Source organism: Mustela erminea, chromosome 12 (genome assembly GCF_009829155.1).
Source record: "Mustela erminea isolate mMusErm1 chromosome 12, mMusErm1.Pri, whole genome shotgun sequence".
NCBI classification, from domain to species: Eukaryota; Metazoa; Chordata; class Mammalia; order Carnivora; family Mustelidae; genus Mustela; species Mustela erminea.
Window position 1 is genome coordinate 26,060,155 of NC_045625.1, and position 27,274 is coordinate 26,087,428.

At 44.5% G+C, this 27,274-nt stretch overlaps 1 long non-coding RNA gene across 4 annotated transcripts in view; it reads right to left on the minus strand.

Moving 5' to 3' along the window:
• Positions 1-25,866, minus strand: part of LOC116570288 — a 432,758-nt gene extending 406,892 nt beyond the window's left edge. For 2 of the 4 annotated variants that reach the window (XR_004277370.1, XR_004277371.1), the window contains exons 1-4: positions 25,527-25,866; positions 17,126-17,902; positions 12,533-12,634; positions 11,870-12,004 (exon numbers count right to left, since the gene is read on the minus strand). This is a non-coding gene — a long non-coding RNA (uncharacterized LOC116570288). The remainder of the gene's footprint in view (positions 1-11,869; positions 12,005-12,532; positions 12,635-17,125; positions 17,903-25,526) is intronic. The other 2 variants (XR_004277369.1, XR_004277368.1) reach the window with 2 other exon arrangements.
• Positions 25,867-27,274: the final 1,408 nt, after the last annotated feature.

The following is a 27,274-nucleotide window of genomic DNA, read 5'->3' on the forward strand; positions in this document are numbered from 1 at the left end:
GCAGAGTTCAGGGCTCCCTGTGACACCAGAAACTGACCAAAGAAAGGAGAGAGGAGTAGAGATCACACCGTGAGCTCACTAGAACGTTGCCATTTCCTAACCCTGGGACCTCGAGCAAGTTCATTTCTCCATGCACCTCAGCTGTCCCATCTGGAAAATGGGGACTCACAGGAAGATAATCACCACCTCACAGCATGTAGGTAAGCAAGAAACGCTGAGCACTTAGCGCAGCAAATAGCACCCACCTTGCTCTCCTCCTCCAACTGCAGGTAAACATTAGGGGAGAAAGCAGGTTCTCACAAGCAGGAAACACAGGATGGGCAGCCAGCTGGGCCCTGCCCCCCAGTCCAGGTCCAGCCCCCATGTAGGAGCTCGCTTTCTCTGGCCCACAGTCACCTCTGCAGACAGAGATTCCTGGAGAGGAGCTCACACTCCCAAGGTGTTGAAGGCAAGAAGACAGAGGCACCATATACTAGTAGGTACTGGTTTCTCCATGGTGGCCAGCCAGGCTGCAGTGTCACAAAAGGCAAACACGTTCCCCCCACATTCACAATGGCCACCAGCAATGAAACCCATCAGCCTCTCTTGTGCAGGGCATCTGGGGGGACCTCTTTGCCCAGACATCATCCCTTGATACACTCCTTTACCACCACCCAAGAGTCTCCAGACACAGGGGAAACATTGGGTCCACCTAAATAACTTCCAGGCTGCATCCCAGAATCATTGGTTAAAACCAAGTTGTTCCTATTAAGGTTGCTTCAGGGGAACAGCAGTAGGGAAATTGGAAACAATTAGAAGTCAGGAATCAGAGGGAATTTAAAGATCATCTAGAGAGAAATAATGACTTGCTCAAGGTCCTACAGCAAGTTAATGACAGAGATGGGAGTAGAGCCAACTCTAATATTTTTGCCCAATAGGGCACGGAGATGATGATGATTGGATACACTTTGGTATTTAGTGGGGGAGGCATTTTAAGAGCAGAAGGACTACTGAAGTATGCATTGATTTTTGCATGAAAGGTCTGTTGAGTGGCAACCTTGTGTCAGGCACTGAGGTAGCAGCAAAGAATGTGACAGACAGGGAGCTCGCATGCGGCTTACAGCCTGAGTAGGATGAGGGGCGAGATGACAAGCAAACGCACCACGTAATTACCATTTGTGACGGGAGCCATGAAGGAAGCGAAGAGGACACTATGATGGCAAATAGCACAGTGGACCAAGTTGTTTGGGGTTTTTTTTTGTTTTGTTTTGTTTTAAATAAGGTGGTCAAAGAAGGACTCACAGAAGAACTGGCCTTTAAACCAAGACCTGAAGGGCCGACCTCCAGCCACAGGAAGAGCCACTAGAAGAATACTCTAAGGAGAGAAAAAAGAGTAAGCAGCAGGAAAGAGCTCTGAGCTTTTCTAGAAATAGTCTGTGGGGGCGTGGAGCACGGAGAGCAAAGCAGAGAACGTAGGAGAGGGGACGAGCAAGGAAGGCCGGAGCCATGGCACGCCGGGTCTCATACGCCAAGGTAGGAAATTCAAATTTTACTCTAGGCAAAAAAGCAAATCTACAGAGAGTCCAAGCGGAGGAGAGACACATTTTATCTTTTCATTTCTTGGAAGATGCTGCTCTACATGATGCCAGCTAAGCAAGCACAGAAGCAGGGAGCTCACTTGGAAAGCAGGGAAGGGGTGCGTGCAAAGGGATGGTGTCCTGGGCTCTAGTGAGGGCCTGGGTGACAAAAGAAAAAAGATACGTGGACTTGTGACCAGTTCAGAAGTAGAACTAAGAACATTTGTCAATAGATTAGATTTAACTAGAAGGAAAAAGTGGTGTTTGAACCTAGGTTTGTCATTTAAGGCTCTGGCTGGCCACCCTAGAATTTAGAGAAATTTCTGAAGACCTAGAATGAATGGGAGGTGATAAGTGACAGACTCTGGCTGAATCCAGGTAATCTGAAGTCCAAGCAAGTTGGTAGACCTCTCTAGGCCTTGGTTTTCTTATGTACAAAAATGGGATAATGACACCCACAGTGTCGAATGATGAAAGGGATTTAGGAAGTACAGAGCCTGACACATATTAGTTCTCCATAAATGTTAGTTTCACTCTTTCTGAAATGACAAATCTCATTTGGGAACAGATACAGTCCTCTGAAGACTTTTTTTTTTTTTTAACTTAGTCCACTATAAGACAGAAAGCTTTCAAAATATTCTAAATAAGTATTTTCTAACACAAATTAGTAGCACGCATCATTATTTCATCATTAGAAAACCTATAAAGCCTTTTAGAAGATTATTTTCCTTTCATTTCTTTGTTGTTGTTTGACTCTCAAAGCTAAACTCTGGTTTTATTGTGATTTCATCTAGAGAAAAATCTTCATATTCTTAGTTATTGCCTCAAAAGTATGTCAACTTGATGAAATGAACTAAGGGAAGACTATGGATTTCTCAACCACCCATTATGTTAAGTTTCGATTCTAGGTCCAAACAGTATTTCCAAAGTGACTGAGTCAACAGAAAGAAAAATAAAGCCCCCGCTTTTTGTTTGCCTGGGGAGGAACCACTCAGGAGCCACAGAGAAGGCAAGAGCGTAGGTATTACAATGTACAACCACTTAACCCTGCCAGAATCCAAATTCGGTATCTTTTCCACACCCAACCATAGAAGAGCAGGAAGCAGCTCTGGGGCTCCAGCTGATGCTCTAAGACAGTAAGGTCGTGCCCTGTCTCTCATCCCAAACAAATGCTTTCACTGTGGAGACCTGGACCGTGAGTACTTCATGCGATCACCGAAGATCTTCCCCCAACACACATAAACATGTATGCACAACATGCATAAACGTGTAGATGAAGTCTTTGAGCAGTGATTTTGTTGAGTTGTTCACTGGTAGAGCCAAACTCATAGAAAAAGAGAGGGTAATGACTGTGATTTCTAGCCTAACACGTTCATTGGAGAATCACACTTATACCTTAGGGAGAAAAAATTGTTTTTCCCTCAAGACAAGTCACTGGGAGACTAGATCACAAAGGTTTCAATTCTTACTCAATTTCTTATTCAATTTTCCAAAATAAAAGTAGAATGTATATACAACTTCTTGGGAACTAAGCAGTGCAAAAGAGGGGTGTCCCTACAAAACCATATCCACATACTCGCTGCACTACTAAGCATGCTTTCCTATGAAAAAGATGAACAATGCCCAACTACTGATAACCAAAGAACTTGCTTTTCTAAGAGAGGGTAGAAGTATAATATGTTTCTAAAGCTAAATATCTCCTCTCACAGAGACTGTCATTTAAATTCCTGCCTAGCAAAGGGATTTTTATGGAAGGTTAATGCCTCCTATAACATTTATCCTGGATGGTGGAGCTTTTCGCATAATTTTCTGGGCTTTATTCCTGCAGTGTTATAGAACCTTATCTTCCCTCTAATAGCTTGCCAGTAAAGACCCAGTGCACATAAAGGCAGTCGTTATTTCTCAGTTCAAGCCCTGATTTAATGAAATTCCAAATCTCTAGTAAAAGGAGGCTTGGGGTTAAGCCACAAAGAAAAAAAGAGGCAGGCCAGAGGTGAGCGGTTTTGGCCCTGCCTGGGTCTGACTTATGGAAGGTTACCCAGGCCAGAGCTCTGGCCGGTGGAGGATGCCTGAGCCTCCGAGGAAGACCACTGGTCAGGCCAGTGGACTAAGTCAAGGACGGCAGCACCACTTTCTTTAAAGGGATCTTCAGCTGGAGGAAGACTTTCCATATACTCCCGATTTGCCTTTGAACTCACTTGCCTTTTCATCATCTTCCTAATCTCCTTCATTATTTTGACCTTTACTAGAGACCCAAGCATTTCATTCAAACATTTCCTTCCCAGGCACTTCTCTGCCTTTCCTTCTTCATCCATAAGTGAGGCAACACTAATGATAACAGATTGTATTTTCCAAAAATAGCCACAGTAGCTTCTCTGGTCCTACCTGCCCTTCTGGGACCTTGCCACTTTCCCACGCAGAGGCAGAGTCTGTTTCGCCTCTCCTTTATACCGGACTTTGTGACCACCTTGCTGAATAAAATGCACGAAGTACCTGACTTCAGGGGGAAGGCAATGAGAAGCAACAGAACTCCTGGCCCATTCTCTAGAACCCAGCCACCAAGCTGTGAGAAAGCCAGAACCAGTCTACACAGAGGACACCTAGCTGAGGCCCCTAACTGACAGCCAACCTCAACCAGCAGATCTGGGAGTCAACAGGTCTTCAGATCGTGCCAGCCCTCAGCCTTCGAGTCTTCCAACTGGGGTCTCATGTGTCATGGAGCACAGGTTAATCAATTCCACTCTTCCCTGCCCAAATTCCTGACACATGGAACGGTGAGCATAGTAAGAGTCGTTTTACGCCATTTCGGGGTAACGTCTTTCACGGGGATAGTTCATGGAGCATTGAGGCACTGTAACCATATCCTCTAAGAGATCTACTATGTTTGCTGCAGAGATCTCTTGCTCTCCAGCAAAGGCCCCTCAGGTATATTCCAGTGGTCCTTGAGCCAAGCCCTAGCCATTCAGTGAGACACTGGGTGGGGCAAGGTCTCTGGAGACCCCACACACAGGTCCTTTCTTGTGGCCTCAGCTAAGTTACCTAACCCAAGTTTTACAATTTCATCCATAAAACAGGGCTAATAATGTCTACTTGGGAAACCAAGCACGTGAAGCTCTTACACACGCTAGGAGTTCTCAAACCCCACTGTCACTAATAGAGAATTCTTCCCAGTGCATGCCTCCTCCAGGAAGTCAGACCAGCACGGAACTGCTTGTTCTCTGCCCCTCCACATCATTCCTATAGATGCCTTCTAGCAAAACTTCCAGGAGTCAGCACAACATTTTAGAAGGACCACTACCTAGGGCTCAGACACAGCTGGCCATTGTTAAGAGCTATCCCTTCCCCGTCATATCTTTGTGCACTTGGATTATAGATTCCCACATGCACTTCGTATCTACGAATCCACAGAGGAGCAGAGGAACCTCACGGGAGGAGGGGAAGTAACACTCTAACCTTCTTGCCCCCTAAACGACCTAAAGGTCGTTTAAGACCTTTTTCCTCTGACAGAGTGGCAGCAAAGTAGGAAAATACAAGAGAACCCTAAAAGGGAATTCATTGTAAGGGAAATGGAGTCGGAATTGGCAAATGAGACACAACACTAGATTAAAGGAAATAATTCTTGGCACAACGTGTAGTAAGTCGAACCCCTCACAGACACATCAAACTGGAGCCAGAAGCAGGTTTGTCGGAAAAACAGCTGCATCAGCCCTCGTAGAAAGTTGTACCCCGTGAAGCACAGACAGCTTTGTTCTAGAACTGTGCAGTTTCATCCAGGAACTACTAGCCATAAGTGGCTACTGAGCACTTAAAATGTGGCCAGTCCAACTTGAGATGTTAGCATAAAATATACACCAGATTCAAGGACTTCCTATGAAAGAGAGTATTTCTTTAATAATTTCATATGCATTACACGTTGAAATAATATTTAGGTATAAATAATATTTAGGTATATGAGTTAAATACCATGTTAAAATTCATTTCATCTGTTTATTTTTTAATGTGTCTGCTAGGAAACTTAATATTATGTATGTGGCCCACACTGTATTTCCACTGGACAGTGCCACACTAGAACATCCTTGCCTAGGATACAGGGTACTGAAAACCAAGTTGGCTGGAGCCATTCTATAGATCTATATTCACAATGGGGTGACAAACAAGTCCTAGAACTCTTGGGGTCCAAAGAGCTTCCTCACACACTCCTGTGGAGAGCCACCAAGGCTCAGCCACGCTTTCAACAGCTGTCCTCCTGCACTAGCCACGTGATGCTGGCCACACCCATCGCATGGGGGGAGGGGCGGGGCGCGGATCGCTGGCTGAGGAACCACACCTCCAGAAATGCATCTTGGTCTCCGCTCTCCCTTTCCAGGAAGGACACAGAGCGGGGGGATCAAGGAGAACCAAGGACTCAAGAACCTGGGGATTCTAAGAATAGTGGGGAAACAGAAGCCTCAGAAAAGGCAAGAATTTCAGCTAGGAGACTGAATTGAATCGCAAACCATGGTAACGTGGTGTTAAAAGTCACATAGCCTTATTTATAGCCCTGGATTATCAAAGCACCCTCCTTTCAGTTACACGTATGGTTCCTTTCTACTTACGTATTCGTTCCACATAATAATAATAGTTACCACTGAATGGTGCTGTTATACATTCCATATAGATGTTGAATCATCTCTAAACCCCTAAAACACAGGCATTATTATCTACATCTTACAGATAACAAAGCTGAGGTATGGAGCTGTTAAATCTTGCTCGAATTCTAGTAAATGACAGAATGTGGATTCAAACGAAGAGGTCTCCTTCCAAATCTCACAGTCTGTAGTTTTCAGGAGCCACAGAATTCTAACCAACAAATGTGCTATAATTTATTTGCATTGATTAAATATGTACTTAAACTTGTATGTGTACGCCTTTGCAAAGATTCAATGATGCTAAAATAGATCACGCCAGATAGAAAGCTAGGACTAGGTTTCCACTTTTCACACTGAGCACTCTGACCCTCAGTTTCCTCTCCTATAATACTTACACTTGATGACAACAGGGATGGATTCACTTCTCGGTTCTGTACCTACCCTAGATCCTATGGCCCTTAGACATACAGTCTTATCAAACTAAAACAGTCCTTTAGTTATTCAAAAGTCACGTAGCAGACATGGTTTCTCTTACATGGTTTACTCTTCATTGTGAAGGCAGCAGAGATCACTTTTAAGCTGGGCATTAGATAATCAGATTTGCATTTTAGAAGGATCCCTGTGGGGTACTCTCACACACACTGGTGGGAGTGTAAATTGATACAATCCTTTTGGAAAGCAATTTGGCAAAGTGTACTAAGAGCTCTAAAATGTTTGACACAGTAATATCACTTTTGTGACTACTCTGAGGAAATAATCCTAAAACCAGAAAAAGCTTTATGCACAAAGCATCCACTGTAGTATCCATAATGGCAGAAAAATGGCAATGACCTCACTACCCAGCAACAGGGGAATGGTCACACAAGGTTAGCACATAACCACGGGGCAGCACATGACTCAGCCACCTAAATTATATTCATGACAAGTTACCAATAACATAAAAAAAAAATGGTAATTTGCTTGTTAGTATTAGCAACACATCTTGTGGTAGGTTATAAAAATGGCCACAAATCCTTCTGCTTAGATCCATGCCCTTACAATAGGATGCTGCAGAATCTCTTATTAGGAGGTAGAATCGATTTCTCCATCCCTCGAGTGTGAGCAGACCCTGTGACTTGCTTTGGCCAATGAAATTTTAGTAAATGAGATGCAACCGGAAGCTTGCAAAGCACTTATGCTTTGGCACTTGCCTCTTTTTTTTTTTTTTTTTTTAAAGATTTTATTTATTTGTTAGAGAGAGAGATACAGAGCGCAAGCACAGGCAGACAGATTGGCAGGCTAGAGGCAGAGGGAGAAGCAGGCTCCCTGCCGAGCAAGGAGCCCGATGTGGGACTCGATCCCAGAACGCTGGGATCATGACCTGAGCCGAAGGCAGCTGCTTAACCAACTGAGCCACCCAGGCGTCCCGGCACTTGCCTCTTACTTGCTTGGAAGTCTTCCATCACTCTATGAAGAAGCCTAGAGATAACCTGCTAGATGAGGAGAGATACTTTGACTCAGTCCCTCCTGTGGCCCCACCTGGCAGCCGGCCAAACCCAGAAGCAGAGTCGTCTAACTAAGTGGCAGCAAAACACAGATGCACAATTGAGGCCAGCCAAGACTAGCCAAAGAACCACATTGCTGAGCCCAGCCCCAATCACTCCCCCAGACAATCAGGAGCTAAATCAATGGTTGTTACTTTAAGCTACTAAATTTTAAGACCATGTGTTAACACACCAAAAGTTCACTGATACAATACTGATCATTTTTGAAGCTAGGAAACAAGTACATAAGGGCCAGCATTCATTCAGATATTCTTTCTGCTTTTGTGGGTTTCATACATTCCATAATTTTAAAAAATTCAATGCATATACACATTTAAGCTAGAGGAAAAGTAAATGTTAAGTAAAGCATTTGAATGCAAATATATACATACATATAGTTTGATCATAACGATACAAAAGAAATTTTCCATAATAAAATACTAGGAAAAAATATACCATTGGTTGCCTCTGGATGCTGAGACTATTTTTTTTATCTTGTATGTATTTTCTGAAATATCTGTAATAAGCCTGATTTACTTTATTCTGAAAATGAATATTTACAAATCTATTTATTTCATCTCACATCCCCCAACATTTTTTTTTTCTTTCCAGAGAATACATGGAGAAAAATTGGAGGGGTGAGAAACTACAGGCAGAGAGACAAATTCAGAGGAAGTTAAAGTAATGTAAGGGAAAAGTTACCAGGGTCCAAAATCAAGGCAACTATAATAGAGAAGGAAAGGGATAGACAGGGGCAGGGAGACAGAGAGAATCCATAATGTGAGACATCAGCTTGCACTGGAAGGACATTTAACCTGGACCAAGGAAGGGCTTCACTGGGACCCAAGAACCCAAATTTAAATGCACTGAAATTTGGATTTAAGTATGTAAACACATCTCTCAAGACAGGAAATCCACAGGTTTCATGAGATTCTCAAATGGTAAATGTGATCCCCAAAGTTGAAAACCCACTAAGCCTTATCTCTCTGTAAACAGGGAAGAAATCAGTTTGGTCTTTAAACCATACTCAAATCTTACCAGTCATAAGACAACCTGAACAGGATGCTGAAATGATCAGAACACCGTCAAGGGCTTTGGTCCCCAAAGCATGACCTACTTGTGTGCATGATGGCCCAGGCAATGTCAACCTTCTCATCACATAACTCATCACATGCACTTTCCTGCTGTCTCTCAGAAGCTGGGTTCCACTCTGGAGAAAGCTAAATCCTGTGGACCATCATCACTTCCAGGTGTCAGAGCCAGAGGTCTACCTGGGAACTCTGGCCTTCCGGAGAAGCATGCAAAACCAGCTTTTCTAAATCTGAGGCTCAGACAGAGTTCAGCACAGCCTGGTCCCAGCCTCACCTTCAACTTCCACACTCTCCCTCCTTCTTGTTCCCCTTCACCCTGGCCTATTCCAAGTTCCCAAGAAGCTGTGCTTCCTCCTACCCTAGGAGCTTTGCATATGCTGTTCCCCTCACTATTCCACTCCCCTCCAACAGGTAAATTTATCTTTCAGATCCTAACCTTAATCAGTCTTTCCCCACCCAAGGAAATGCTCCTGATATATGCCCTCTGGGCACTCAGCATAGATCAAGTGTTGTATTTCTTCTGTGATGACTGAATTAACCTGCCTCCTTCACCAATAGGAATTATAATAAAAACCAACATCACTGGAATGTTCACTATGTGCCAGACCCTAGAGGAATCGCATAATATACATTCATTTATTTTATTAGCATAACAATCCCATGAGGAAAATGAAGGGTAGAAGAGAAACAACCACACTAGGATTCCCTAGCAAAGTAAGAAGCAGTGTTGGGATAGAATCCGGACAACCAGCACCTGGAATCCGCACGGGCCTGGAGCTCAGGTCTTTTCACGGATGTACCAAAAGGGGATGGAATAATAGGTAAAGAAAAACCAGCACAAGATCTAGCGCTTAACAGGGACTCCAGTAGTGGTGACTAAACTGACTGGGCTCACCTAGCCTTGAACTACACTGAAGAAATCCAGACCTGGGGACAATCTTATGAACCACCTTCACCAACTCCCACAGAAAAGGAATAGGAGACCCAGAGAGGGAAGGTGGTTTTCTTAAGGTCACACAAAATCAGGACTAGAATCCAGATCTCCTAACACAGCCCCATTCGTTTTTCTACCTCATTAAATGAAAACTTAAAATTAAAAATATTAAGTATAAAATACTTAGTAAGTACATTTAAACCAATAAAGAAGTATGACACTCCCTTTCCCAGTCCTGACTTTGCTGCAGAATCGGAAGGGAAGAGAGATGGGTGGATAACCAAAGAAAAATATTTCTTTAGTCATTTGTATTTGGAGAAAAGTACAAGGATTATAGAAAATTGCTATTCATGTAAATTGCTCCCTAAAAAATGATTCTTTTTTTCCCCCTCAATTTACTAGTGTTGAGCATTTTTTTTAACTCAAAATAACCTTCATTTAACAAGTCTGTGTCTTAACTTTACAATTATTTCAATGTGATCATCTGTTGTCAATCACTTTTGTTAGCTCATTGGCGACTTCACTTGTGCTGATCTTGATTTATACAGTGGTGCACCAGAATGGGGGTCTCTGCAGGCCCACAGCAATGCAGTCTTGGACCCTCATCACAGCTGGGGAGGCTCTTTGGATGTCACTGTAGCTGGGATGGGGGAGGTTTTGATATTGGTGAAAAGGGTAGGTGGGTTTTACATTGTTCGTAGATCCTCACTGCTGTACTTGTAAAGGCTCAATTTGTAGAACAAGTACAGTTGTTTTTAATTCCTCAAAGAATTGGGCTGCAACCAGAAAGATACCAAGACACTCACCCAACCATGCAACATTATCTTCAACTTGCTTCTTTACATCAGGGAGAACTTCAGCTAAGACGGATATCAAAAGATTACTATTTTCAGTGATTCCAAGGGGCACATGTAACCCAGTGTGTATGGCCACAATGTCCACAATAACCATACTATGGAAAGAGCCCAGATGTCCACTGATAAATGAATGGATAAAGAAGAGGTGGTATATATACAGAATGGAATACTACTTAGCCATCAAAAATAATGAAGGCCTGCCCTTTGCAATGATGTGGATAAAACTAGAGGGTATTGTGCTGAGCAAAGTAAGTCAGAGAAAGACAAATACCTTATGATTTCATGCATATGTGGAATTTAAGGAACAAAAAAGAGAAACAAAGGGGAAGAGAAAGAAAAATAAGATAAAAACAGAGAGGGGCAAATCATGAGACTCTTAACTCCAGTAAACAAACTGAGGGTTGCTAGGTAAATGGGTGGTATGCATTAAGGAGGGCACTTGAAATAATGAGCACGGGGTATTATATGCAACAGGAGAATCACTAACTTCTACCCATGAAACTAATAATACACTATATGTTAACTAAATTAAAGTTAAAAACTAAAGATATATATACTCTTATTTTCTAGGGGCACCTGGCTCGCTAACTTGGTTGAGCATGTTCTTGATCTCACAGTCATAAGTTTAAGCCCCACACTGGGCATAGAGTTTACTTTAAAAAGAGAGAGAGAGATTCTTATGTTCTAGATTTAGAGCTGTGTTTCCTTGGAATGTTTTAATAAAGCCTTCCACAATGCCTTCAGAATGTTTTCTTTCCCAGTGGGTACATAGTTTCATTTTAGCTTAGGGGAGAAGGCTTTTTTAAACAGTTCCTACCAGGCTCTGAATATCAACGTCGAATTTGGTTAACTTCTGACCACAGACATACCTTTTAAAAAATCCTTTCAACCATCAGGCCAGGTTTCAGCTGGACAAGCAGTAGCTATTCCTGGCAGTACTCAACAAACCCATGGACACAACAGGGCTCCTCCTAAGGCTACAGAAGATACTACCCTCCCAAGATCCAGAGCTACTTTCCAAGATAACCAGAAGAAAGACACAATTGCCTTGAGAGCAAGCAATAGCTACTAGAACCCAAGCCGCAAAGGAAGTATAACTTACATTTCTGTCCAGCCCTATTTTTGAGCACACCCCTCCCCCACAAAGGTTGACAAACCAAGTTCTCCGGACACAAAACCAGACCAAGGAGAGGCAATAGCTGCCCCTGAGAGAAAGGATGGATAAACGTTTCCTCCGCCCAATGTGAATTTGGAACCGAGGGGACGCCGCGAAATCTTACCTTCCTGCCTCGACCAGGCACCGCAGACAGAGCTGACTTTGGTGAGAAGTCTCACCCTGCTCCGGCTTCTTCGGGTTTCTGCAGGTTCCAGAAAGACGGAGGTGTCTCAGCAGGTCCCATCCTAGTCACCAGACACTGCAGAGGAGGAAGAATGATTTTCCCCCACTCCCTGTCTAGGGACTGCTTGGCTGAAGCCCCTTTCTCTCTCTCTAGGGCACCTTTTAACAGATAAGCTTAATGAGGTTAAAGGTTCTCCACTGTGGCCACTTGTTCAGCCCTAAAACCAAATTTTTTTCATATGAGGCCCTTCACGTGGACCCCAGTCCAGATGAAGACCGACAGACAGACCCGAACCCCAACGACCCCAACCCGAACCAATTTCTAAACTGGACCCAATCCGAAGCCAGTCAGGTCAGGCTTCCAAGTCCCCTCCACCCCACCTCCACACCCTCTTACCCCGACCCCTACCCCCACCTCACCCGCGTCCCGTTTCTAAATCAGACCCAATCCAACCCCAGACCGGTTCCGTTTCTAAATCGAATCCAGGCCGGATTTTGAGTCCGACCCAGTCCCACAGGGTGTTTGCAGACAGGCCTGAAAAAGAAATGTTCAAAGCCTGAAAAGGCGCAAAAGCTGCAGAGCCAGACTAGGCCCAGGACTTACCCACCACCTGCCTCCAGGGGCCTCCAGAACCACGGCCTCCACAGGGACCCCGCTCGGTGGCACCTTGCTCCTGAGCACGGGGGTCTCCCGTTTCTTCTGACACTGGGAGTGTTAAAAGATAAACTGAGGCCTATTAAAAATGTTGACTTTATTTGAGCAAAACCGGTTCTGAGCCCAGGCAGCACAAAGCCGGAAGTGGCTAGCAGTGTCCACCAATAGTAGCTTGGGAAGAGGGTCTTAGACAAGTAGATGCAAAGTCAGGAAACTATTGATTGACTATAGGTGAAAGCCCAGTCGGCTGTTTTCTACTGGTTGTCCTTAGCATTTCGATTTCCTAACCTGGAGGCACTGAGGGGCTTAGATCTTGGTTGGCTTAGGTAGGCTGCCCACAACATTAGAGGGACATGAGGCTACTGGCTTCCTTGTTTAATTAAATTATTTTTTTTAAAGATTTTATTTATTTACTTGACAGAGATGTGATCTCTGAGTAGGCAGAGAGGCAGGCAGAGAGAGAGGGGGAAGCAGGCTCCCCAATGAGCAGAGAGCCCAATACGGGGCTCCATCCCAGGACCCTGGGATCATGACTGGAGCCAAAGGCAGAGGCTTTAACCCACTGAGCCACCCAGGCGCCCCTTGTTTAATTAATTTAATACTGTTAGAATAATATACTTACCCACTTTAAGAGATAAGTATACTTACTAAAAGCCCATAGAGGTGAGTGATTTGCCCAAGGTAACACAGCATGCCCCCAGGTCGCCTGAATCAGACCTAGAACTCCATGAGAAATATGCCCGAGAGTCAACAACACGACCCCTTTTCACAAGGCAAGAGGGAAGAGGTTAAGGCAAGAGGCTAAGGCCAATCAACACGGTGACATGCTAGTGAGCTACAGAGAATCCCGGTCATACTGAATGAGATCCAAGAGCAGCTGCCTCCCATAGGGCCTCATAGGACCACCACAAACACTTTGCAAGAAGGCTTCTGGCCTTTATTCCGACATCGCCTCTACCACCAGCAATGACATCGAAGCTCAACCCTGGCTTATTTTAATGCTCTGGATTTTTTAAATGCCTTCTCCCTGAAAAGAGCTGTGGAAAAAGTTCATCATGTGCTCTGTTGGAAAGCCTCTGCACCCAGAATAGATGCCTTCATGGTTAGATGCCACCAACAAAGCCCACTGCCTCCTAATAAAAGAAAACAATTATGAGGTCTCTTCAAAATGTTCAAGAAGTAAATGACAAATGTTTTGAGAAGAGCATTGGTAAGCAGGAATGGGTCTAGAGGAACTCACCAAACTGAGACAAAGGAATGTTTGGCATGGAATAAAATAAAAGGGAAACTGGAGAGATAGAAAAGCTGCATTAAATATTTCAAGGGCTATCGTGTGAAAGAGAGGCAAGGTATATTCCAGATGTTTCCAGGGAACAGAAAAGTAACAACCAAGCCTGCCAATCAATGACGGGGCAGGCTGGGCAGGAAAGTACAGGGGTTAAGAACACAGCTTATAAATCCTTTCTCCGCAACATATACAGCCCAGTTTCCCCATCTGTAAAGTGGTTGTGGCAATAATACTACCTATCTCTTAAGGTTGTTGTGAGCATTAAAAAGATCACAAATCTCAGCGGCTTAACACAAAGCCTGGCACGCAGTAAGTCTTCCATATGATGTCATCTGTTGTCCCTGCTGTTTAGAGGAAGTGAGTTCTTTGTCCTTGGGCGTATTCAAGAAGCAACTGCCGATCAACAAACCATGAAGCTGTGTTGGGAAAGAGATTCCTGCATTAGACAAAGGATCGGATTAGGTGATCTTAAGTTTCCTTCCATTCTTGGCTTTCACATTCTTTGCTTCATTGAAACTGAGGTTAATTTGAAGGCCTCTATTGGACTACCCTGGCAGGCTCCAGCTTTGGAGCTTTGTTTTTCCACCTTTGTACTTCCAAATCCTTGCTGTGGAGCAGAATCTGGAGAGCATGTCTCGAAGTGCACAACCCAGGAAGGAAAGCTTCTTTTGCTTGTCGGCTGCATTCTTGGAATTCCCAAGATTCCAGCCCCTTTTCCTCCTCGCATTGTAAACATGAGGTTCTTGTGGGAAGGACAAAAAGGTCGGCTTACCAAACAGCGTTTGCTCCCAGGCTCTGATCTGAATAATTCAACTCATCTTCAGTGAGAGCACCAGGCCTGGGGATGATCTCAAGCCATTTGACAGGCACGGTGCTGATTTAGGCTAACAAGGGGCCATTGTCTGAGCACAAGAATGGCATCCTGGCTTCTTGGTGAGAAGAACCAGGTATGGGAACATAGCACAAGTCCAACTGACTCATCATCACCAACGGCACCAGTGGCAGTCAAGTGCCTTCCCAAATTCCCCTTTTAGCAGGACCAAGCCCTTGAGCAGGAGGAGGAGGCATTTATTGGGGATTGCTACAAATTCGGCTTTACTGCCACTGCCTTTATAACCACAATATAAAGTAACTCCCACAACACAGTGAAGATAAGCTCTTTAAAGAAAATATAAAAGCATTAGCTTGGCAATTCACCCAAACCTCATCATGCACCATAGACATTTTTGAAGTTTAACAAAGAAAAGCACATCATTAAAGAATACTGCTCTATCACCATTCTTATGCAAATCCTTCCAGATAGTTGGGTGGAAAATTCCATCTAACACGCAGTAAGAAATAAGTGTTGCAGGGTAGAAATTTCAGCTATACTGAGTGCATCTATCACTTGTATAATCCAAACTACTGTATGTGCACTGACTACAGAATTAGTATTGATCCATTCACCATGTAAACATCAAGTACTTTCTATTATTACTTGAAATAGCATGCTATCACAATTTCTATTTCCTCCTTCTATCTTAAATAGAAGTATTGCACATTAGCCCTTTCCTTCATGTACTTTTTTGCACAGCTATCTAACTACAGTGTTCGGTGTGGTGCTGAGTTTCCTGCAGACATCTGCAGTATTAGCATTAAAGCACTTTATTTTCAAGTCCTCTCTGATGGAAGACAATACAACTTTCATTTACCCAAGAAACCTGTTACCAGAGCTCCTCTTAGAAACAAGAGCATTCTCCCCTCCTCTCTTTCTCTCTCTTTCTCTCTCTCTCACATATACACACACATACACATCATCCTTTGTTTGCTACTCATCCCCATGCTGAGATCACCACCATCGGTATGCACCTCCAGCCCCGCCCCCCAAGAGGACAGGACCACCAGGTCTCTGGAGCTCTGAGTAGTGGGAAAAGATTTGCCAAGGCTGAGAATGGTATCTGATTTCAGGATGACTTGTTATGGAAGCTCAAGATTTGACCCTGGGTTGCATCGTCCAAATGTCTGGATGCATACAGAAAAATTCCTTTGGAGAATCAGTTCTGATGTTTGAAAGCATATAAAAAACATAGCAAGGAGTGAGCCTTCTCTTTCCCCTTTTCTGTTACCACAGCATAACAGCAGGAGGAAATTTGGAGTGGGTTCTGGACCCTGGAGGGTCAATTTTCGCTCAAGTAGCTCGGAGCTACATCTGGCATAATTCGCGTTCTCTGGTGCCTGTGGCATTCCCTGGGTACCACAAGCATCCTAACTCAGGGCACAGTGCTTCTTGTTACCTTTGCCATGATGGGAACGACACACACTGCGTGTGACTTAACTAGATTTCCAGGGTCTTCAGAGCCCAGCAGCAGCCCTAGTCAGAACACATACAATTTCATTCCTGTCAATGGGAATCTACACATTGCAAGCATCACCTGCCACAGAGCCAACTTTCATGAACGTGTGTAATACCCCTTTAACACAATCCAAGTTGTACAACACCATTGTCCTCTTTTACCAACATGTGAAACCTCCAAATTTTCGTCTGAAACAAAACAAAACAAACAAACAACAAAAAACCACAAAAGCTGTGGCTTCGTTTAATGGAGAGAAAATATCCAGAACAAGCCGAGCACTATTCAGCCACCAGCCTTATGCCCAAACTCCTCTCGACCAATCCAAAATAATAATAATTATTATTATTATTAACGAATTAATTGAAATTTTTCTTCATAAGTGACAGCTTTGTTACCAGACTCAACAGATGTAAACTCAAACAGATGAAATTGTGTAATTGGATGGTGCGTGTTTAATATTCAAAGAGAGTGTGAGGACCTTATAAAGGAACTGTGCACCTACTTCTGCCTCTCATAAATCTCCATCTTTATTTTGTAACATCAACTATTCAGTCTCTTGAATGCTCAGCTGTGTTTGGAGCAACAAAGTTTTATTCGCCCCCCTACAAAGTACCCCTTCCAGAAGTGGGACCCGATTTAAGATATGCACATGCGCACTCTCTTTCTTGTGTATAATCATTTGGCCTAAACTCCAAAACCTCAAAATAGTGAGTGGATCAGGTTGTTCCAACAACAATCACGTTAACGTTTGGGGAAAATAAAATTAATTAATTAATTAATTAACTGGCTGACTGACTAAAATAAAAGAAGGGTAGTAGCAACCATTGTTGGTTGCCTCTCCCTCCCCCTTCCTTACTAGCAGCACGCTCTCTAATTTTGAGCAGGTAACCACCCCTCAACAGAAGGCAACCCTCTCCCTACCTCAGGGTGAACTCATGAACAGGCAGTCACTGCTGGAAAGAATCCCACTCTCTTGGCAGTGACCAGTCTAGGAGGGGACATGGGCCTCAACTCTGACAAACAAGACCGAGGGAATTGGACTGGGCCTTCAAAAGAAGGTTTCTTCACTCTTATGAAGAGGTGTGATGGAGAGTCCACCAGCAGTAAAAACACTGTGCAGGACTGGATGTGCACATGACCCCTGAGCCCCAACAGTCATATTACGCAAGAGGCAAAAAGTCGTGATCCCTGTCAAGCTGCTGAATTAAGCAACCCTAAAACAACCCTACCCTGGGCTTCTTGTTTTAAAAAAAAAGATATAATAGTCCCCACAGCCCTTATTAGAAGGGGATTTGAAGACCCCCGGTGGATACTTGAAACTGTGGATAGATCGTACCCAATCCAGTACATACTATGCTTTTTCTTTTCCATACAAACCTACCACAAAGTTTCACTTCTAAGCGAAGAGTAAGAGATTAAGAACAATAACTAATAATAAAATAGAACAATTATAATGAGAGACTATAATAAAAGTCATGTGAATGTGGTCTCTCTCTCTCTCTCTCTCTCTGTCACTGCACTCACCCTTCTCCGAGCGATGGTGTGAGGTGACAGAATGCCTCTGTGATAAGACGACATGAGGTGAGTGGTTTGGTAGATGTTTGGCTCCTACTGGTCTTCTGAGGATCCATCAGAAGAAGGATCATCTGCTTCCAGACTACAATTGATGGTGGGTAACTGAAAATGAAGAAAGCAAAACTGGGGGTGGGGGGGCTATTGTCATCATTTTCCTCATGGCTGGGGTTCCCATTACTACAATCAAAAGCAGCTTTTCTGCCACAGGTCATTGTCATCCTTAGAGATTGGTGTGGTGAAAAACGACTCTCCACTCACTTCCTGTCTCGCTGCATTCTTGCCCCAGACAAACTTCTTGGTTGAAATGGGCACATTTATGTATTTGAGAAAACGCAGGTTAATGATGCTCTAAAAATAAATAAATAAATAAATAAATGGTACTAATGAATCTTTGCACTGAGCACCTTCTCCAAAGAAAGAAAAATCCCATGATAGCCTATTAACCAAAATCTGCCCTGTGCACACCCAAGAACATCCAGCCGTGTGTGGCTACAAGAGCTCCAAGATGGCCTCCTTATTAAAAGCTGAGGGAGTGATTACAGTGTAAAAGAGATGCATTCTTTGGAGGCCCTGGTGCTTCACAGGTTCTAGGAAATAAAGGCCTCGTTCTACAGTAGCGTTTTCCAGGCTTGTTTGGGCACAGACGCACATTGCTTTCCTCATGGAGAAGGTCAGGCAGAAATACACAGGTTGAAGAGGGGCGGGGCCTTTCCTCCACCAGCTCAGTCGAACCCAAAGACTGCCCCGAGTCATTTCCCCTGAATCGCTAGGACTCCTGGGGTCATTTCAGAAATGATCATCTAAAACAAGAATGAGGGGGCCACCTGTGTTTTGCGTAATAGACTATTTTAAGCAAGAAAAAGACATGAAGTCTTAAAAGTTTACACAAACAAAAATGCATGTGAAGGAATGATGAGGTGCTCTGTCAACAGAGGAGAAATGGCCACAGCAAAGCCAGTGAAGGAAGACTCCCCACCTCTCGGTCAGGATTCACCTGCAGTCCTCCAGAGTACGATCACCTGAGACTCTAGGCTGGGAAGAGAAAGACGAGCAACTAAACATAGTTTGAGACCTCTACAGGAAGACGTTAGGGAACCTTAGGGTCAAAAGGGTGGGGTTATACCATAAACAACATTAAAAGGCTAAAGACAGCTTTGGAGAAAATATTTGCAGCACATGTAACAGACAAAGCTTAAATATTCATACTATATGGAATCTACAAGTCAATTTAAATTTTTTAAAAAGACAACTCAATATAAAAAATGAGGAAAGAATATGGACAATCTATAGGAAAAAAATACAGGTGACCAATAAATATATGAAAGGAATCTCAGTTCTGCGGCTAATTAGGGAAATGCAAAATGAAACAATGCAACACCACTCTCAGCCTTATGTTTGCAAAAATTGAGAAGACATAATATCCAGGGTTGCAAATAAAGTAGAGAAATGGGCACTCTCACACATCTGATGGAAGTGTGAATTGAAACACAGTTTTGGAGGACAATTTGGCAATGTCTATCAAACTTAAAATGCAATTCCATTTTAGGAGTCTGCCCTACAGATATATTTGCACATGGCGATAAAGATATAGCTACAAGGATACTCACTGCAACATTGTTTGTAATTGCAAACACACAGGAAACAATGTAAATGTCCATCAGAGAGGACAGATTAAAAATGCTCTGGTATATGCATGAAATAGAACAGTGAGCAAACATTAAAAACAATGAGGTAGATATGGATGTGTTATTATAGAAGCATCTGAAATGTAAAAAAAAAAAATGAATAAAGAAAAGCACATGTTCCAAGAAAAATTTCAAATAAAAGATAATGTGCATATATCCTCTTTTTAATATATCTAATAGGATGTCTGGAATAAAGTAAATACCCAATACATATTGGAAGTATAAATGGCTTATAATTATTTGCTAGAGGAATGAATGGCTGATGAATAAATAAATGATGAATGTACATATAAACACGAAAAATTTGAAAAGATACCCAAGGTTAGCTCAGTGTAATGGGAGGAAGAATCACTTTTCACATATCTTTTTTATAGATTGTTTTAAAAACTTTACAGTTGTAATTTTCCCATTAACAGAAATAGAAAAGTTAAAGATCCATCTCTGTTTCTGTTTAAAGATGTTAATACCTTAATACTGAAAGACAAAGGAAAGACATAATGAAAATATTTGCAACATATGTAACAAAATTAACTCCACTGAACATAAAGAGCTCTTACCAATCAATAAGACAGAAATAAATGCAGAAAAAAATAATAAATAGCCAAATCCTGTGTGGTCAACATTGGCAATTGTCTACCTATAATCTATTCTTTCTTCCAAATAGACCCATATTAGAGGATGAGCCAGCCATATGTTTATTACCCAAATGAAAAAGTACAAATGACCAAAAATCTTGTGAAAAAATATTCAATCTCCTATAGTCAGAGACTACAAATTAAACAAAGTAAAATACTTGGATTTTGCTCATAACATAGGCCAAAACAAGAAAAAGATTTCTATTATCCGGTGTTGTCAAGGACTTGGAGAAAGGCATTCTCAAGCAAAGTCAATGGGAGTGTAAATTGGCACAATAATTTGGGCTGTAATTTGATATACCTTATCACAGTCGAAGCATATTATCTTCAACCTAGAAATTCCACTTCTAGGAATCTGTCCCACAGAATCCCTTACACAATTACCCAAGGATCCATGTGCAAGAATGTTGTCTAGAGGCTTGTTCACTAGCAACAATCTGGGAAAACTTTCCCCTGTCCATCAGGAGAGCTGTAAATAAGCACACAAGGATCTCTGCCCTGACAGAGACTTTGTTCAGTTGGAGGCAGAGACAGACGATAAACAAGGACATAAATAAGCAAGATACGTTCCAGTGACATAAGTACTATGTAAAGGAAATAAAATTAGGTGATATGATAGAGCATGTTTGGGGGTACAGAGGTGGACAGGGCAGAGGCGAGACTATTACACATGAAGCCATTCAGGGATGACTCCCTGGAGGGGAATACTGAGCTAAGATCAGAACGATGACCAAGAACTAGCCCAGCAAATAGAAGGCCCAGCGACCCTGTAGGAGGAAGACAAAGGATAACCAATAAGAAGGAGAAAGGGAAAAGATGAGACTAGAGAGGAGAGTTTTGGAAGCCACTGGGGTACTAAGCAAGGAGGGACATGACCAGGTTTGCCATTTTTAAAAGATCATTCTGGCTGCCAGGTGAAGAATGTATTGTAGGAAAATACCAATGAGAGAACGGAGAGAAGTGAGGAGGTCCTGGCAAGATGGACTGGGGGCTGAGCCCAGGTAGCTGGCAGTGGAAAGTGAGAGAAGTGTCCAGATAATGGCATACTTTGGAGGTAGAGCCAACAGGATTTGCTAGTGGATTGCCCTTGGTGACTGACAGTAAGTGAAGAAGGAATTGAGGATGGCACCACATTTGGGGCCTGAACAACTGGGTGGGCTGGTGGTGGTATTTACTGAGATGAGAGAGCCCGGGGGGGGGCGGGGGGGGAAGAAGTTTAGTAGAGAAATTCCAGAGTCCATTTTGGACTTGGGAAGCTTGCATGTCCTATGAGACAGGCAAGTAGAGATAAAGTGGGAAATTAACATATATATTTGCAAATGCAGAGAGAAAAATCTGGGAGGTTATCCACCGACCCGATAAAGGGATTCTCTCCAGGAAGTGCAACTGGGGGTAGGGGGAGGGGAGATGAAGAGGAAAGAAGCTACTTCTACATTTGACTTTATATACATTAATAAGGTTTGAAATTGTTACAATGAATATGTATTACCTTTGAAATTTAAATAAATGAATATAAATAAAAGACTAACTGAGTGATTTTCAAATTTTTCCGCAGAGCTTTTTCTTCAAACAAAATCTTATCCAGAATGCTCTTCCCACTGTCATTATTCAGGCGTCAGCTCAAATATCACCTCAGAGAGACCATCCTTAAACAGGATCTAAAGTATCTCCACTTCTTCCTTCCCCCCCAAGTCACTCTGTTGCATGCCCCGTTTTATTGTGTTCATATCACTTACAACCCAAAACTGACCTATTTGTCTGTTTCCTGGCCTTTCCTGCTAGAATATAATGGTCAAGAGCAGGGAGGTTGTATGTCCTGGTCTCCAAATAGCTCTAGAATCTGGAACACTGAGTTGCATACAGTAGGCACTCAATAAATACTCCTTTGATTAAAAATGAACTCCAGTTTGTCCTCAAGATAAAAAGCTGAGCTGCTTCAATGGAACCAAGGCTAGGGGTCCAGAGTCTGGTCTCTCCCTTTCTGTCTCTCTCTCTCTCTCTCTCTCTCCACTCCCTTACCACCATCACTGGCTGCCTTAGGGTATATCCCAGGAACCCCCAGGGCCCTGAAGGAAACTGCAAAAACCATAGGACTGTCTGATGGCTCAGATCTCTTCCAGTTCAGACAGTCTACAAAGGTCTGACCTGAGCCCTCCTTCTCAGTTTCCACCCGGGACCACCACAGTAGGTCTCATCCAGACTCAGGGAGAGCTCTACCCATCTCCACATCACCTCCACTAGGCCAGCTCGCCTCACACAGGCCACCCTCTGCCAGGTGCTCCAGACTGTGCCCACTAGCCCCGCACAGCACCTGCTCATGGAGTCACCAGTGAGGGACAGCCCCAGCTCAGCCCCAACTCAGTTCCACACTGGGTACAGGTGCACCCAGAAGCAGACCTGGGGCTTGTTCTGCAGGGGCTGCATGCGGGAGATAACTCAGGTCATAGTCAATTCCCTGGCCTTCTAGTGGCTCTCATAGGAATGTGGTCAAGTCCAACTCAGTCCCTAGTTCTTTCTCAAGCCTTCCAAAGTGTCCTGAGGCCACACAGTCAAAATTAAATAAAGACTGGCTGTCTTTGTGCATGCAGTCGGTTGCTGTCTTTGTGAGAGATGGGTGACGGAACTGCCGCGCCTCCAAGAAAGAGAAATGCCATCTGTCTGCCTCACTTGGCCTCAATGTCACTTCAACCAGAGGTTAGTAAGCATCCCTAGGCATTGTCTTCTGTCCATTCTGTGGTCCAGAGAGAGCAGTTCTCACCCTCAGACTGCGCTGCTCCCCAGCCTCAGCCAAGGCCAGGGGTTTCCCTATGCACCTGGGTGTAGGGCCAGCATCTCTCAGCAAGAGTCCCGAGCAGAACCAAGAGCAGTCACTCATTCCCGCTATGTAAAGGTAAGTCCCTGCCACTCTCAGGTCCTTGCCACACATCAGAATCCTCTTCCTTATACCCACTGTCTCCCATGACTACTAGGTGTACCTCTGCTTCTGGGTGGGCTGAGGGTGGAACTTAGGGTAGGCAGAGCCTCGGGGATAAAGCCCGAGAGACCAGAGTAGTGAGGAGGAATCTTGCGGTCCTCACTGCAGTGATTCTCAGGAAGGAGAGGGCTGGAGAACATTGCGGGCCCCTTCCCCAGAGCCCAGCGCGTGGTGCTCAGGGGCCACCTGCTGGCAGCTGGGGGCATGTGTGACTCTGGGGAGAGGGTTGCTTAGACCCAGGGCTCCTCCAAGGGCACACACACACACACAGGCACCCCAGTACACGGTGTGCACGCATGCGCCCACACAGAAACATACATCCCACATGCCCCAGCACGCATGTGCATACACAGAGAGCCATGCATACATGCACATGCCCATGCAGATATGAACGCAAGCATGCAAGCAGACAGACATAACAGAATTATATACTGCTCATAAGCGTGCACCTGCACACCCCCACGGGCACACAGCTTGCATATACATTAAAGCATGTGCAAAGACATTAAGGTGCATATATACTAGTGCATATACAGTAAGGCATGGGCCCCTACTGAGCGCCTCCCTCCCCAGGGTCCTTTCTGCAATTCCCTTCCTCCCAGTCATCACGAAAGATGGAAACCCACATGAATTCTGCCCCTCTGCTCTCCTGCTCTTTGCACTAGACAGTGCTCAGTCTGTGGCTCCATTACCAAGGGCCCCTCAGAGGACTGCGGCCAGAGGACCACAACCCCACCTCTGTGCTTAGCTGCCAGCATGCATCTCTCCTCGCCTGGGACCTGGGAGTGTGGCCAGCAAGGGTGTGATGACAGAGGTGTGCCTCAACACCATGAGAACAAAGATTCCAGGGCCCTGGTTGACTGTGATGTCAATATGGGATGCTCCCCACCCAGTCCCAGAGCAAGGTGGGCCACAGCTGCACGGGGACGGGGTCTACAAAGGTGGGAGGTGACACTCTGGAACTGTCTGAGAAACTGAAGCTGTGCAGACACCTCCAAGGGTTGGTTTAAGGGCTGATAGAGCCTCAGAAGCCCAGATTCAAGGACAAGGAAGGCAGAACATATTCACTGAATGCCTGCTGCCTGTACAGCGCTATTCCCACACTCATTCAACGTCTACTTCTCTTATGAGGCAGGGAGGCTCATGAGTCTTCCCATAACAAGACATCACCAGGTGCCACTCTTTCCCTTCTTAAATATGCCTCTGTTTATTCCAGGGATGCACCAACAGGTCCAAGCTCCCATTAGCTCTCATCTGGGCCAGTGGCACAGCCTCCTCCTTGAGCCCTTCCCTACTCTTGTCCCCTCCAATCTGCCCTCCATAATTCAAACAGATCCGTTTTAACAACACAGAGCTGAAAGTCTCTTTCCTGGCTTCAGTGACTTCTTGTGCTAAGGACCAAGACCAAAACCCAAATCTCTGCTTTGCACCCTCCCCTACTTCTTGCCTCTCCTGTCTGCCCTTCCACACTGGTCCTTCTCACCCCTCAAATGTCGCCCCACTTCCTCCCACATCAGTCACTTTGCACATGCTCTTCCCTCTACTCCCCATCCGCACGCCCTCGCCTGAGAAAATCCGCCTTCCCCTCTCTCCCCAAACATCATTTCCTCCTGATGCCTTTCTTGCCGCCTGACCTCCTCTCCCTGGCAAACACTCCTAACTCCCTGTGGTTCTATTATAACACACAGCAGCACTTGCACTGACCTATCCGTGCTGTTATGTGACTTCCCTCTGTCTGCTCTGTCCCCTAGGCTCTGAGCTCTGCCAGGGCAAAGATCTTGTCTCTTGCTCATTCTTTTATACCCAAGTTCCCCGAAACTGCACGCGCTGGAGAAGTCCCTGGTTGGAATGATCCAAGCCAGCCCATCCTCCCATCAGCCCTGGCCAACTCAGCAGAAGAGATTGTGCATTTGTTTCTACCTTGGCAGGCCTGTCCTATTATCGTTCTTGAGCAAAATGATAACAACCTGATTGGCCAAAGGCCGTGCTTACCTGTAAGCCTGGATAAATGGAAATAAACCCACTAACAGAAGAAAAAGAGCAGCCGATATGAGCATCATCTCAGGAAGGCAGTGGAAGCATTTTAATGTGCAATCCCAAGGGCATACACAATAGAGCACTAACCAAGTAAGACTGTTAAACTTCTATACGTCTTTTTAGATATTCACCACCCAAAGGACAGATCAGGCCTCTCGGAAGTCCTGAGGGCTGGGGACAGAGAACTCGGGGGCAGTCACGCCTCCTCCATAAGAGCAACCATACAACCCATGGAGCCTCTTTAGAAACAATTAAGACTTTCAAGACCATGACTGGAGAGCAGTAGCCAAGTTCAGGGCCTTTCTGTGTAACTACACAGGCGGCTGATCCTGCTCCTTCGCCCTGGAAAACCGGGCAGCCCAGAACCACCCACACACCATCCAATTCTGGAAACAGTCACTTACTAAACACCTCACCTGTGCCCTGTTCTTGCCTGCACGGAGCTCAGAGCCCGCGAGTGGGAAAGCAGTCAGTGCACAGCTGCAAAGAGAACTCCGTGTGTCTGCACTCCCCTGGAGGCAGGAGAGGAGGATGGGCCCCTCCCAGATCCCAGAATCTCAGGGGTGAACGACGATCTGCTAAAGTGCAAACACGCCCAGGAGATGGTCTCATGCACCGTGTCCTGAAGATGACTTCACTCCTTCTGCGAGAGCCTGGCTGCATTTTGGTGGGGGGAGTTAGAGAAAATCTGGCTAAAGACAGCTCGCCCAGTGCTGCCAGGGAGGGAGGGTCCTTAGAGCCAGACGTCCCCTTGACTGTTTCATGACAGTAAAGTACACTCTTTCAGGAATTCTGTTGGAAGCAAAACTGCTTCCTGACAATTCTGCATCTCTGTGCCAGCGGGAGCGTGAAGTTTGCGGGTTTCCTCCCCCAAGAACCCTGGTTGCAGTGTTTTTGCCAAAGAAGGGCCAGGGAAGACATCAAGGCAAACTTCAACTCCCCACATGCAAGGAAAATAAAAGCCACCGTTGGTTGTCTAGCAGCCTAAAGCAAGCCTGTGTCATGAGCTTTTACATTTCGCTCTCACATGAGTGTGCCGTCCTGTCTTGAGACTCTAGGAAGGCTGATGATCTTGTTTTAATTTAACGCTCACATAGTACCAGCCATGTACCAGGCCCCATTCCAAAAGCTTAACAAGTATTAACTTATTAACCCATGTAGGTACTATGAATATCGTTCCCATTTGACTGATGGGGAAACTGAGACAACCACAAGCGAAGTTCCCTCAATGCCACAAAGACAGTACTTGGCAGAACAAGGAATCAAACCTAAACTGGCTCCAGAACCCATGCCCTTCACCATTATGGCATGTTGCCTCTCTAGGCTCAAAAGGCAGACAGATCAGAGTGCAAAGTTAATTCCATAATCTGGACTGTTAATTTGTATGCCATTTGGATTTTAATTCCATAGGTATTTGCAAATGCCAAGTTACCACGTAGCTCATGTGGATTAAGACTTCAAGCTGTGGATTCAGACAGACATGGATTCAAATCTGAGCTCTGCCTTTTGCCAAGCTGGGAAGCTTGGATGACGGATGTTAGCTAACTGATGTTAGCTAGAAACCTCAGTTTCTTTGACTGTAGAATAGACATAATAATGGCACCAGCCTTTAGAGTTGCAGTGAGGATAAAATGACTTTGTGCAAATAAAACTCTTGGCACAGGACCAGGGCCAGGGCAATTATCCAATATAGGTTTGTAGTGACTTTTCTTAACTCTATCATCTTCATTTCATCAACAGTGATTGAGAGACGGTAGAGCACGGTGAGAAAAAGATGGAATTTGGAGACAGAAAATCCTGGATGAAAATGCAGCCGCATAGTACCCAAAATCTATAAAGAACTTACCAAACTCAACACCCAAGGAACAAATAATCCAATCAAAAAAATGGGCAGAAGTCATGAACAGGCATTTCTGCAAAAGAAGACATCCAAATGGCCAAGAGACACATGAAAAAGTGCTCAACATCACTTGGCATCAGGGAAATACAAATCAAAACCACAGTGAGATACCACTTCACACCAGTCAGAATGGCTAAAAGTAGCAAGTCAGATGTTGGTGAGGATGCGGAGAAAGGGGAACCCTTCTACGCTGTTGGTGGGAATGCAAGCTGGTGCAGCCTCTCTGGAAAACAGTGTGGAGGTCCTCAGAAAGTTGGAAATAGA